We start from the raw sequence: 15,797 nt of genomic DNA, 5'->3' as shown, positions 1-15,797 counted from the left end.
CGATGATTTGCCGTCTATTACTACGACCTGCGACCTTCCTGACAGGAAATCACGAATCCAGTCGCACAACTGAGACGATACCCCATAGGCCCGCAGCTTGATTAGAAGTCGCTTGTGAGGAACGGTGTCAAAAGGTTTCAGGAAATCTAGAAATACGGAATCATCTTGAGATCCCCTGTCGATAGCGGCCATTACTTCGTGCGAATAAAGAGCTAGCTGCGTTACACAAGAACGATGTTTTCTGAAACCATGTTGATTACGTATCAATAGATCGTTCCCTTCGAGGTGGTTCATAATGTTTGAACAAAATGTATGCTCCAAAACCCTACTGCAAACCGACGTCAATGATATAGGTCTGTAGTTCGATGGATTACTCCTACTACCCTTCTTCAACACTGGTGCGACCTGCACAATTTTCCAATCTGTAGGTACAGATCAATCGGTGAGCGAGCGGTTGTATATGATTGCTAAGTGAGGAGCTATTGTATCAGCGTCATCTGAAAGGAACATAATCGGTATACAATCTGGGCCTGAAGACTTGCCCGTATCAAGCGATTTGAGTTGCTTCGCAACCCATAAGGTATCTACTTCTAAGAAAGTCATGTTAGCAGCTGTTCGTGTTTCAAATTCTGGAATATTCCATTCGTCTTCCCTGGTGAAGGAATTTCGGAACACTGCGTTCAATAACTCCGCGTTAGCGGCACAGTCGTCGGTAACAGTACCATCGGCACTGCGCAGCGAAGGTATTGACTGCATCTTGCCGCTTGTGTACTTTACATACGACCAGAATTTCTTCGGATTTTCTACCAAATTTTGAGACAATGTTTCGTTGTGGAACCTATTAAAGGCATCTCGCATTGAAGTCTGTGCCACATTACGCGCGTTTGTAAATTTTAGCCAATCTTCGGGATTTTGCGTTCTTCTGAACTTCGCGTGCTTTTTCCGTTGCCTCTGCAACAGCGTTCGGACCATGGGGGATCAGTTCCATCTCTTACCAATTTATGAGGTATAAATCTCTCAATTGCTTTTGCTACTATATCTTTGAATTTGGCCCACATCTCGTCTACATTTGCATAGTCAGTTCGGAAGGAATGGAGATTGTCTCTTAGGAAGACTTCTTGTGACACTTTATCCGCTTTTTTAAATAAAATTATTTTGCGTTTGTTTCTGGTGGATTTGGAAGAAACGGTATTGAGCCTAGCTACAACGACCTTGTGATCACTAATCCCTGCATCAGTCATGATGCTCTCTATTAGCTCTGGATTGTTTGTGGCTAAGAGGTCATGCAGTGAAAACAGTACTGCCTGCAACACGCATGACAAGAGCTCTGCGCCCTACGCGCTCAAGCCTCACACGTAGAGGTGAAGCTATACGGACGGGAATCCTTCTCATAGGTTCGGATGATCAGGTGAGACAGACAGATAGGCTTAGTCGCTGCATGTGCGACGAGGTACGTCATCTTGTGACGTGACATGTTCTTCGTTCGTTATTAACTTTTGAAATATGTCCCGACATTCGCGGCCCCTTGTATCTGACAGTAAATTATTTTACTCTTTCGACATTTCTAAAAGTTAATAAGTATCACCCTGTATATGATTTTTTTTCTTTTTACAACACGACTCCTCCAAAATTTCCGTTATCATCCCAGTCATCTTCGATTAAAAAAGAAAAATTTTATTTAGTCCATGCTGGATCTTTCTGAACTCTGTTGCTCTTATCCAGTTAAGTATTGCTGATGGGCGACACAACCGGCCACAGATGCTATTAAAGATTTTATGTCACTGACTTGGCCACTTTCGCGTTCTCATGCTCACCTTGAAGTGGCCACACTAGTTTTTGTGCGGTATTACATTTTTTAGTAGCATGTCATATGTTCCTGTAATGTCTAAAGATAAGAGAGTATTTATACTGTGTTCATGACTTGAGTAATACAGAAAGAAATTGCTGATCAGAATGCAACTGATAATTGCTAGCGTTGCTTTATAATTCATTCAAGTGTTCCACGCCATGTATGAAGTGGTGTAAATTACATGACATTCTTATATAATGCAGGAGTGGACGACATGTTATAAATTTAATCTATGTTACTACATGAAGACAGCTTGTTGTTTAACGTTGTTACCAAAAGGCTCGAAAAGTACTTTACCAGTTAAGTTCAAACTTTTACACTATGTTCTAGTAAATATTCGGAGAGAAATAGGCTGTATATGTTTATACCAATGGACCGATTCCTCAGAAAATGCAATTGCAGGGCGAAATTTGCTAGATATACAGCTGTTCAAATACGTGTGAAATTTCTTAATTTCCGAGACGCTACTCCAAGCGGGTGTAAAAATGAACGTGCGCAATGGAAAATACTGAATGCGAAAATGAAGGTTTGCCCCTGTCTGACTACCGCCTGAGGCAGATCTTAGGCGCTCTTAATGTTGATATTATTCCCTCCTTCATACTCTTTAACATATAAATTACAACATAAAACAGAAATGAATGATTAATGGAACTAGTAACTACAAAATGATAAATGTTGGTTCTGCTTATACATTTATTGTTGATTAAAACCACTTTATATCACAAATGTTTGTTTATCAATGTCCAATGGACATAAAGAGATACAAATGAATTTTCAAACTAATATTACTGATCAATTGCCCAAATATGCCGTTTTTATGGCTACGCGATCTAATATAAATAACATGAGATGACTGATATCATATTGGTACCAAATACAAGAAGACACTACCTTCAAAGATGATCTACATTGCAGTGCAACCTCAGTGGAAATAAAGTTATGTGATCACAGCTATTTAGCTCTATAGCCCTAACAAGCCTAAGCGATTAGCAATATCACCATATGTACGGCGTCCGGTGCGTCCGAGTGATGGTTCTCGTACGCGGCTGCGACGACGGAAGAACTCCAGCCGCAAAATATAAAAGAAAACCTCATTCAAACACTAGCTCGGGAGACTAGTATAATTTAATACTCTCTTCTCCTCTCTGTGTTCTACAGACGAGAAACGCAAACTCCCAGCCACAAGGACGGAATTCAGATAACGTCAATCACTGAACGCTACGTACTTAACGACGTATCCCTACCCGGAGGCAAAGTCCAGAATCTTATATGTTCACAACAGTACAGTGCCTAACCGTTCAGACGTAAAATCTCCTGAGATTAAATACAGCAAGTCCGTCTGTGCCAACAAAAGCTGATACTGAGCTACAGTCAAACATGGCACTCAAAACGGAAGACCCCTTTCTCTCCACCGCTGGCTTCCCAGCAAAGCTTGGCTCCCTGTCCGCGTAATTGCAGAAGACGAATCACATTCTCGAAATCACGGAATATTCTCCCTCTCTACAGATTCTTCTGAACGCCGAACAACCATATTTTAATCTTCTGTCGTCCAGCGTGGGAAGTTTGCGAGGAAATAGCTATTCCCGTTAGTTTTCGCTACATCTCCGGCCGCCCGCCGCTCTATTGTGCTTCAGCACTCTGGTGCCCCGACCGTCTGTCTTGAGCTACTTCCTGTGTTATGCAGCCAGGATCTCTCACCAGTCGTTTCCCGTCACTCAACCGGTGTTAAGCTGGACCAACACACTGTGGCAGCTTTTCCACCCAGGGCCTGATTTACGCCTGCCACTGGCGCTACCACCTCTGCTAGTATAAGCAATCATTCATTACGCCGTTTTGATAATAAAGACAATCCGTCTCCTTTCATGCAATAAGCGCTAACAACTATTTACAAGGCGTACGTGACTGTCAGTCTTCTTTAAATATTCATATATACGATGTAAAACCTCTGAAATGATACCTAATTCCGATTGCAAATCTTGGCGAAGTATATAGATTGTTCATTCTAACGGGCGACATTCTAGCCACCTCACAAAATGTATCTGACATTGGTGCACATTTGCTGAAGCATGGGTAGAAAGCTCGTCCTAAACCCGTGGAACTATGTCAACCAAATTTGGTAAGCATAATAGTTTGAGAAAAAGGACCTCCAGCCTCCTATTACGATGTGTGATAACATGCAAAGAGATGGGGGGAAGAGGACGTGTAGAGACAGCGAGGGGAAAGGAGGACATAGGCACAGAGGCGGAGGGGAGATGAGGAAATGGACAGCGAGTAGGCAAGAGGAAATGGAGAGAGAGAGGGATGAAGAGGATATGAGCAGAGACAATTGAAGAAAGAGACGGTCAGTGACAGAGGGAGGAGAAGATGAACAGAAGGGGAGGAGGAAATGGACAGATAAAAGAAATAGAACGAGATGGGCAGAGAAAAGAGGAGAGAAGAAGATGGTCAGATGAAGGAAATTAGAGGAGAAAAACAGGGAAGGAAATTGGCGGAGAGAAAGTTGAGAGATATAGCCGAGTGGGGGGAGGAGGAGAAAATGGTTCAAATGTCTCTGAGTACTATGGGACTTAACATCGGACGTCATCAGTCCCCTAGAACTTAGAACTACTTAAACCTAACTAACCTAAGAACATCACACACATCCATGCCCGAGACAGGATTCGAACCTGCGACCGTAGCGGTCGCACGGTTCCAGACTGAAGCGCCTAGAACCGCTTGGCCACACCAGTCGGCAGGAGGAGGAGATGGGCAGACAGAAAGGAGAGGACGAAATGGAATTAGACAGGGGAGGAGGACAGAAGGGGAAGGAGCAATTGGACAGAGGGGAAGAGCAGATTCATAGAGAGAGGGGGGAAGGAAGAGATGGAGTATAAAAAGGGGTAAAATTGTTTGCAAAAATCTCCAGATGTTCTTGACCGATTTACTTCAAATTTTTAACGATACTCTAATAAACGTTCATACATAGGCTAAGAATTTTTTTTTGCATTCTGTTGTTGTCTGGATGTTTATTATAGTGTAAAAAACTGAAGTAAATCGATAGCGAGCTTTTCCAGGTTTTTACTAACGTCGTGCACGCACGAAAATGCTGTGCTGGGCGGTGAAACCGTGCGTGTTTGTTTTCTTTCTCACATTTACGATAGCAGGGTACGTAAACCGCTAGACGAACTGTTTCTCCCATATATTACACTCCTGGAAATTGAAATAAGAACACCGTGAATTCATTGTCCCAGGAAGGGGAAACTTTATTGACACATTCCTGGGGTCAGATACATCACATGATCACACTGACAGAACCACAGGCACATAGACACAGGCAACAGAGCATGCACAATGTCGGCACTAGTACAGTGTATATCCACCTTTCGCAGCAATGCAGGCTGCTATTCTCCCATAGAGACGATCGTAGAGATGCTGGATGTAGTCCTGTGGAACGGCTTGCCATGCCATTTCCACCTGGCGCCTCAGTTGGACCAGCGTTCGTGCTGGACGTGCAGACCGCGTGAGACGACGCTTCATCCAGTCCCAAACATGCTCAATGGGGGACAGATCCGGAGATCTTGCTGGCCAGGGTAGTTGACTTACACCTTCTAGAGCACGTTGGGTGGCACGGGATACATGCGGACGTGCATTGTCCTGTTGGAACAGCAAGTTCCCTTGCCGGTCTAGGAATGGTAGAACGATGGGTTCGATGACGGTTTGGATGTACCGTGCACTATTCAGTGTCCCCTCGACGATCACCAGTGGTGTACGGCCAGTATAGGAGATCGCTCCCCACACCATGATGCCGGGTGTTGGCCCTGTGTGCCTCGGTCGTATGCAGTCCTGATTGTGGCGCTCACCTACACGGCGCCAAACACGCATACGACCATCATTGCCACCAAGGCAGAAGCGACTCTCATCGCTGAAGACGACACGTCTCCATTCGTCCCTCCATTCACGCCTGTCGCGACACCAATGGAGGCGGGCTGCACGATGTTGGGGCGTGAGCGGAAGACGGCCTATCGGTGTGCGGGACCGTAGCCCAGCTTCATGGAGACGGTTGCGAATGGTCCTCGCCGATACCCCAGGAGCAACAGTGTCCCTAATTTGCTGGGAAGTGGCGGTGTGGTCCCCTACGGCACTGCGTAGGATCCTACGGTCTTGGCGTGCATCCGTGCGTCGCTGTGGTCCGGTCCCAGGTCGACGGGCACGTGCACCTTCCGCCGACCACTGGCGACAACATCGACGTACTGTGGAGACCTCACGCCCCACGTGTTGAGCAATTCGGCGGTACGTCCACCCGGCCTCCCGCATGCCCACTATACGCCCTCGCTCAAAGTCCGTCAACTGCACATACGGTTCACGTCCACGCTGTCGCGGCATGCTACCAGTGTTAAAGACTGCGATGGAGCTCCGTATGCCACGGCAAACTGGCTGACACTGACGGCGGCGGTGCACAAATGCTGCGCAGCTAGCGCCATTCGACGGCCAACACCGCGGTTCCTGGTGTGTCCGCTGTGCCGTGCGTGTGATCATTGCTTGTACAGCCCTCTCGCAGTGTCCGGAGCAAGTATGGTGGGTCTGACACACCGGTGTCAATGTGTTCTTTCTTCCATTTCCAGGAGTGTATTTATCCATTTATATAATTTTGAGCATATGTATACAGGGTGTTTCAAAATGAACATACCGCTGTTAAGGCGTTGAAGCATTTGTTACGTTCAACTTTCAATTGGAAATAATACACCAAATGGAAGAGCAACTCAAACAGTTTTATTTGTATACCTGTGCGCAATGGGAAGTGTATGGAATGACAAAGAGTCACGCGTTGAACGAGTGTGAGTCTTTCACGCTTAACCCCCAGAAATACAACCGCGGAAAGTTTATGGGGATTTCTTATTCTGCTAATCAACTGTAACTGATGTTTCTTATCCTTATGTGCTACAGCTGTGACCGGTGCCTCAATGGGAAGAAGCTGAACAACACATCTTTATTTATGTACAGGAAGATGATATCTGTTATTTCGGACATGTCCGCCGGTACGGTAGCTCAGCGTGTTCGGTCAGAGGGTTAGCTGCCCTCTGTACAAAAAAAAAAGAAAGAAACCTGAGTTAACCGATTAACGACGAACTTAAACGGGTGTCTTATGACGTCCGCCCTGAACAGATGAAACAAACGAAATCGAACAAAATGAGATTTTTAAAAAAAGTGATGGATAGAGCGTCTGCCATTTAAGCATGAGATCCCGGGTTCGTGTCCCGGTCGGGGCACACATTTTCAACTGCCCCCGTTAACTTATATCAACGTCCTTGTGCAGCTAAGGGTATTCATTTCCGTGTAATTACATCTGTATTTGGTAGCAAGATGGTGCGCCGCCTCACTGGCAAAACTCAGTACGCGACTGGTTAAACGACTTTGTATCCGACCGGTGGATTGGGCGCAAGGGGCCGGTTGACACAGCATATTCTGCATGACCGCCACGTTCACACACGATCTGACGCGATCATGTGTATGTGCCTCCGATACCAGCTGATCTGTCCGACTTTAGAAACAGTGTTATTGCAACAGTTACTCCTGACACATTGGTCAAGGTTTCGGAACAACTCGCCTATCGATTAGATGTGTGAGCGATGTTTACACCGCATAATTGTAAAAATAACTGTTTGTGTTTCTCCTCCATTGGGTGTATTATTTATAATTGTAAGGTGAATGTAATATGTGCTAGAAAGCCTCAAAACCCGTAAATTCATTTTGAAACACCTTGTATACAGGGTGTCCCAGCTATCTTGTCCACCCAAAATATCTCTGGAACAGTAACAGCTATTGGAAAACGACTTTTACCGGTATCAATGTAGGGCTGGGGCACATGAATGTCCATATTTGGAAACATTCTAAAACGAAAGCATATGTGTTTTTTAAAACAAACTTGTGTTTTTTTAAATGGACCTCCTATATTTTTTCTTCAGCAATCCGTAGCATGACAAAGCACATACACAATGGCGTTGATTGCATCGCAATATTCCCATTACATCCCGAGATATTGAGACGCGAAGCTGACGCTTGAAACACCCGACATGCGCTACTAGCGCACGTCCTGAGGCTCAGGCGTGAACCCCATGCTGCCCGTAATCGCGATGTGATTGACATGTGTAATCACACCTCCATACTTATCAAGAGGTCCGAGACGAATAATACGGTCTGCTGCCATCAACTCTCATAAGCACATAATTGGTTCCCTCTTGCACGTTTTTCGTATCTACGTACGCAATATGAACCAGTACCGATCGGTGTACACCCGTCAGGTTGTCTTATTTATCCTGCACACCCAAAATAAGGTTTATCTAATGCGTTATATGACCCATTGTGGCTGTCGCGCAGGGCCTGGCTCTACCTACTCAAGTGTCCAAAGTAGTTCCCACTACTGCCGCAGTTACCACTTCGCCTTGTTTATGATTTGCGACCCATGCAAACTCCTGTACTCCACCACCCTCCGAGCATCCCATTTGTTGTTGCTTTGGCATGCAGTACACCGCTTGCCAGTGTAGTCGTGCAACAGAGTAATCTAGTGACGGCACGAAGGTAGTACACATTGTGAATAAACGTTGTGTTGTGGAACTTACACTGTACGGTATAATGTACACACATGAAGATATGGTAGAAATGCTGCTGATCTATGGAGAATGTACGTTGACGGGAAATACGTTATGAGATTGCTTGTTTGTTGATAGTACTGTTAGCGAACATTATGATTATTAAGTTAATATGTCTGTTTTCTACCCTATTCTTCATACCTGTACTGTACCCAGTTGTAGGTGGACGAAATGCTGTTCAGGCAGAAGGACTGTACAGAAGACGATTCCCTGACAAGCCATCGCCTTCGCGCCGGATGTTTGGTCGTCTCACATCTCGTCTACGTGAAACGGGAAGCTTAACTCCAAGACCTGTAAATCGTCCTACAACACGCACAGATGAACGTGCTGAAGTTGCTGTGCTCGCTACCATAGCTGTGAATCCTCTGATCAGCACACGTCAATTTGAACGTGAAGTTGGTGTGTCGAAATCAAGTGCACAGCGTATTTTTAAACGTCATGAATTTCATCCTTACCATGTTCATTTTCACCAGGACCTTCATGGAAATGACTTCCGCAATAGGGTAACATTTTGTCGGTGGGCTCAGCAAAAACTTCTGACTAATCCAAATTTTTTTCCAGATGTCCTCTTTACCGACGAGGCATCATTCTCCAACAAAGGAATTGTCAGTATGAGGAATATGCATTATTGGTCCGCAGACAATCCAAAATGGCTCCGTCAGGTAGAGCATCAACTTCCGTGGAAAGTTAATGTTTGGTGTGGGATTATTGGAGATACCATTATCGGACCTTTCTTTATAAATGGCATCCAAAATGGCAGACAATACTCCAGATTAATGCTACACAATCTTCCTGTTCTCTTGGACACCGTACCTCTCAACCGGAGAATGGTCATGTGGTAACAGCATGACGGATGCCCTGCACATAACGTCTTACGAGGACGACGACTTCTGAACCGTAAGTTCCCTGGTAGGTGGCCTGCCCGATCTCCGGACCTTACACCGCTGGATTATTTTCTTTGGGGAGCAGTGAAGGATGCTGTTTACCAACAACACCAGAGGACATGAAGCAACGCATTATTGATGCTTGTACAGCCATCAAAGAGGGAACAGTAGCACGAAGTAGGGCATCCTTCATCCGCAGAGAGACCCTATGTATGCAAGCCAATTGGCATCACTTTGAGCATGAGATGTGAACGCTATGTTTAGTATGTAGTGTTGGTATCGCAGTGGAAGTTTCTACAAAGGGCCATTTTACACAGTGATGTGTAACATTTGTTTGCAACAATTTGTCATTTAACGCATTAGATAAACATAACATTGATAATTATGTGATAATAAAACTACTTGGTTAAACATGTTTACATTCATCTTCTATGTCCTACCTGAACTTCCCAAATCAAAACATTTTTACCTAAACAACGGTAAAACTTTTAGTCCACTTGCTCGTTTCACGAAAACCATCAACATGAATTTTACTATTAAGAGTGAATGATTAACTGTCACTTTACTCAAAGTAAAGTTTTAACATTGAACGACATTACCTTTTTAGTAACGGATTAACGATAAGCGAAGTTAACTTTGTGACTAACGTTGCGGTACACAGACATGTTACAGAAATGCATCACCCCTAGCCTATGGGATAAATACCTGCTGGAATGTACGACGTTAATGTAGGATGGCAGCAGACCTTATTATTCGTTTCGGACCTCTTGATAACTATGGAAGTGTGACTACGCATGTCAATCACATCGCGATTACGGGCAGCATGGGGTTCACGCCTGAGCCTCAGGACGTGCGCTAGCAGCGCATGTCGGGTGTTTCAAGCGTCAGCTTCGCGTCTTTATATCTCGGGATGTAATGGGAATATTGCGATGCAATCAACGCCATTGTGTATGTGCTTTGTCATGCTATGGATTTCTGAAGAAAAAATATAGGAGGTCCATTTAAAAAAACATAAGTTTGTGTTAAAAAACAGATATGCTTTCGTTTTAGGATGTTTAAACTATGTACATTCATGGGCCCCAGCCCTACATTGATATCGATGAAAGGCCTTTTTCCAATAGCTGTTATTGTTCCAGAAATATTTTGGGTGGACAAGATAGCTGGGACACCCTGTATAAAGAAAACCAGAAGAATTGTGTTTATGTCTTATCTGGTTACGAATAGAATATTACTACTGATTCTGAATCGTCTTAAACTTCATAATCGCACCATTTCACAGATTTTTACTATACAGAGTACTATCAAGCTGTTAGCCTCACAGATCCAACAACTGCAGGAATCTCTCTCGTACCCTGTATACCATCGGCCCCAACTGATTTAGCCATTCAGTTTAAGTGACTGTATTTCCCAGTCAAGGTTCCGTTTCCAATAACATTGTTTTACGAGTTAAAATGTGAACCTAGTACATGAAAACTACTTTATGTGCAGTCTTTCCATTCGCCCTGTTTGTTACAAATATGTAAGTTCAGATGTTGTGACCATTGGTACTTTTATGTGTAGCCACTTAGTGTGCTAGTTTTTGTTTCTCCGTGCCTAACAGTCTTTCTGCAAACAAGTCACATAATTTGTTACCTGGTGTTTTTTGCACAGTCGTAAGAGCACCTCTAAGAGTACTACCCATATCTGTATAGACCAACTACTTGGAATCAACTCATCCACGTTTCAACATCTGACCTACTACCCTGGGTAAAGTAAACGTTAACTGCTTGCTCTTGTCGTATGTACATGTAAGTACTAACCAACCGAAAAACGTACTACTCTTCATACCCATAACTGTTGGTCTGCAAATGAAGTAAATACTGCATAATATTGCTCAGTACACTGTTCTCAGTCACCAATAAAAATGTATGCACTTATATCACTAAGACACTGTATGTAGTCACTGAGGATATTTCTGCTTTTTGATGGAGAGACTGGCAGAGGAGATGAAAATTTGGAAAGTCTCATAAAAATCAGGACTCCTTTTGCTATTAAATTAGCGTTTGGGGTGAGAGAAAAACGATTGTTTTAATGTCACAGTACGCGCCTAAATCTCTTTAACATCTTCCTGTTATCCCTGCATAACATATACGATGGAGGTAAATACCGGTTCTTGAAATTTAGCCAACAGTCGCCTTTGTTCCATGCACTCTCATCAGATTACCAATAACGTTTCTATTACAATTTCTAACAATTTATTCCGACCCGTTTTAGTTTGAGGAGTGTATATTGATGTTTCGGTGTCTTTTATGAAGCTTAATTAAGTGACTCCTAATGCTGTCACAGTGCTAAAGAATTAATCTATCCTCTTGTATCCGATTTCCTTTGCAGAGGGATCACACTTTCCATCAATCCACTCCTTGAAAATAACTGTAAATCTTCCAATCGCATAACTCGCTGCCTGTATTATGTGACCATCCCATTTCACTCCACATTATAAAATTTTAGAGATACGCGGGGCCCTGTAACTGCTTCGAACTAGTGAATTGTAACACAAATTTTGTCCACTATCCCACTGATTATGTAGGGTTTATCATACTGGTATCAGTATGACAAACCTTACCTGAATCAGTGGGTTAGTGGACAAAATTCGCTATACAAAGGAACATATTTTATTACGATTAGCTGCAGCTGTGAGAAGTTGCTCTAGTATACTACCAACGATAGTCCACAGTGTGTAACAGCCGATAAAAAATGCTATTTCTATGATTTTGAATATGTAATGGAAGAATCTATAAAATGACTAGCTGAGAAACCCTACATTGGCAAATAAAAAAAAAAAAAGTTCAAATGTGTGTGAAATCTTACGGGACTTAACTGCTAAGGTCGTCAGTCCCTAAGCTTACACACTACTTAATCTAAATTATCCTAAGGACAAACACACACACCCATGCTCGAAGGAGGACTCGAACCTCCGCCGGTATCAGCCGCACTGTCCACCTACATTGGCCTGGTATTTGTTAATAGCTTTTCCCGAGACTTCATATGTGAGGAATTTATTTGTGCCTTACAAAGCCTTTTTGTGTATAACGTTTGAAGTAATAGGGTACATGGACAAAGAGCTTGTTCAGCCTCGATGTGCTGGCCATGCGAGAAGCTATTGACAGTCAATGCTATACCCACAACGTTCAGCGTCTGTCCTTGTACTTTATTTATGGTCATGGAATAACATACGCTCACCAGGAGTAGTACACGTTGAAATCGAAATGGGAAATTGTTAAGTATATGTGGGATTCAGTGTATAAAAACTCGCTCGCTTCTCCCAGTCCCTAAAAGTGTTTTGATAATGAATAAACACCGTTCAGTGGAAAGTGTAATATTTCAGGGGTAGTCCGAAAATAAATCTTTATGCAATCTTCCTCTCGAAAAACTCATTCCAGCAGTTCCTTTTTTCCAATCCAGAGCCACAATGAACATATTGTTTACGACCATTCAACTATTTGAAGCAAGTGTGACATAATAATTCATAGAATAATTTGTAAATGCGCTTTTCCCTTGCAGAACTATAGACCTATATCTCTAACGTCGATCAGTTGTAGAATTTTGGAACACTTATTATGTTCGAGTATAATGACTTTTCTGGAGACTAGAAATATACTCTGTAGGAATCAGCATGGGTTTCGAAAAAGACGGTCGTGTGAAACCCAGCTCGCGCTATTCGTCCACGAGACTCAGAGGGCCATAGACACGGGTTCCCAGGTAGATGCCGTGTTTCTTGACTTCCGCAAGGCGTTCGATACAGTTCCCCACAGTCGTTTAATGAACAAAGTAAGAGCATATGGACTATCAGACCAATTGTGTGATTGGATTGAGGAGTTCCTAGATAACAGAACGCAGCATGTCATTCTCAATGGAGAGAAGTCTTCCGAAGTAAGTGTGATTTCAGGTGTGCCACAGGGGAGTGTCATGGGACCGTTGCTGTTCACAATATACATAAATGACCTGGTGGATGACATCGGAAGTTCACTGAGGCTTTTTGCAGATGATGCTGTTGTGTATCGAGAGGTTGTAACAATGGAAAATTGTACTGAAATGCAGGAGGATCTGCAGCGAATTGACGCATGGTGCAGGGAATGGCAATTGAATCTCAATGTAGACAAGTGTAATGTGCTGCGAATACATAGAAAGATAGATCCCTTATCATTTAGCTACAAAATAGCAGGTCAGCAACTGGAAGCAGTTAATTCCATAAATTATCTGGGAGTACGCATTAGGAGTGATTTAAAATGGAATGATCATATAAAGTTGATCGTCGGTAAAGCACATGCCAGACTGAGATTCATTGGAAGAATCCTAAGGAAATGCAATCCGAAAACAAAGGAAGTAGGTTACGGTACACTCGTTCGCCCACTGCTTGAATACTGCTCAGCGGTGTGGGATCCATACCAGATAGGGTTGATAGAAGAGATAGAGAAGATCCAACGGAGAGCAGCGCGCTTCGTTACACGATCATTTAGTGATCGGGAAAGCGTTGCGGAGATGATAGATAAACTCCAGTGGAAGACTCTACAGGAGAGACGCTCAGTAGCTCGGTACGGGGTTTTGTTAAAGTTTTGAGAACATACCTTCACCGAAGAGTCCAGCAGTATATTGCTCCCTACTACGTATATCTCGCGAAGAGACCATGTGGATATAATCAGAGAGATTAGAGCCCACACAGAAGCATACAGACAATCCTTCTTTCCACGAATAATACGAGACTGGAATAGAAGGGAGAACCGATAGAGGTACTCAGGGTACCTTCCGCCACACACCGTCAGGTGGCTTGCGGAGTATGGATGTAGATGTAGATGTAGATGTAGATCTTTGCAAGGAAGTGCGGGATGTCCTGCAAGTATTTGAGATTTTTATGAGTTTTCAGACAAAACTGAAATTCTATTTAGCGGGTGTCGGAGTTGATCAGCTTCTGCGCAAGCTTGGTCTTGTTCTTCTATTTATAGCTACCGTATTGGATCTATTACCTCCCTTCCGCTCCTTGTAAAATTCTCACTGTCTTGACGAGTGCACTTACAACAATTCCTAGCTAACTCTGAACGCCGCGGGTGTGGATCGTCGTTTTCAAGAAGTCTACCAATATTGTGACGCTCTCGATAATTACGTAAGCGCTCCTCGCGCTGTGTACACGTTACTGGGGTGCAAGATAATGAGAAGTACGTACGATCAGAATTACGTGGCGCCAGCCGTTGGTCACTGTTTTTTTTTTTTTTTTCGGAGACCGTGGTGCAGCTGTGCGAACATGCTGAGAACTGAGGAGGGATTCTCTGCCGCTGAAAGTCGTCCGGGCACAAGACTATGCCTGGCACTCGGTATCAGTGTCCAGTTGCCCCTCTCTTCCGGTAAATGTTCCAGAGGACCGGGACAGCGTGTGTGTGTGTGGCGATGAGTGCTCATTCGCACATCATGGTTCTTGCTGCTTTCAAGAGACTGACAGAGATTGTTGCGAACATGCTGAGAGCTTCAGTGGCTTTCTCTTTCAGTGAAGGTTTCTAAAGAGCGATACAATGGATGACGCTCTTGATCAGACTTCCAATGGTGTTTCCAAGAGCGAGTTAAAGCCTAATGTCCTCGTGCCAAATCATATCTAGCGTCACTATCTTCACTGGATTATTGACATGCCATAGTCCTCAGTGTTTTAACTGTTGTAATGTATTGAGAAAGACTCGACCGATTTCTAGGCATATTCGTAAACAAAGTGAAATCATAATTTAATAAGCAGGCAAAAAGTCGCAAGGCAAACTCAATGAATTTGTTTTTCCAAGCCAAGGAGTCAATTATAAATAAAATTTGTTGACCGAAGAAAAGTCATTTAGTTACGTTTTAATAGAAAAAGGGAAATCAGTAGATCTTTGTATCCTAGCCACGTGAAATCATTGTTAGTTTGTGTTCTTAAAGATAAGATTGTAGTACTTAGCTGCGTCACTGAAGTAAACTGCCGAAAATATTTCTCTCACTGACGTAAAGAAACTAACAGTTCCTTGATGTACTATGAAACTAATAGCGCCACCTGTTGATTCTTTGCTGTACTATGCCGTGATGATCGTGTCGCTGAGGTAAACATCTGAATTACTAAGCTAAGAAGACTTTTGAAACTTTAAATCAAGTTATCTTTCTTCTGTGATACGATTCTGATGAAATAAGGTCCATATGTTGGCCCAAGCTATGCCAGGTTAATTTGTGAAACCTGCACGAGAAATTGTCTAGATGTTTTGGAGATTAGCGTGTTCAGAGAGGCAGACAAAGCTCTTGAAAATAGTCTTACTATATTCTGTTACATTTTCAGATACAGACAACACGGTGTTACAGTTTTGTTGTTAGTACAGATATAGACATAGATTACAGCTTGTAGTATTCGTATAAGAGGGTGAGTCAAATGAAAACCTGTAAGTTGGCAAGCGTGCT

The sequence above is a fragment of the Schistocerca cancellata genome, chromosome 5 (genome assembly GCF_023864275.1).
Source record: "Schistocerca cancellata isolate TAMUIC-IGC-003103 chromosome 5, iqSchCanc2.1, whole genome shotgun sequence".
Taxonomy (NCBI): Eukaryota; Metazoa; Arthropoda; class Insecta; order Orthoptera; family Acrididae; genus Schistocerca; species Schistocerca cancellata.
This window is presented reverse-complemented; position numbering follows the sequence as displayed.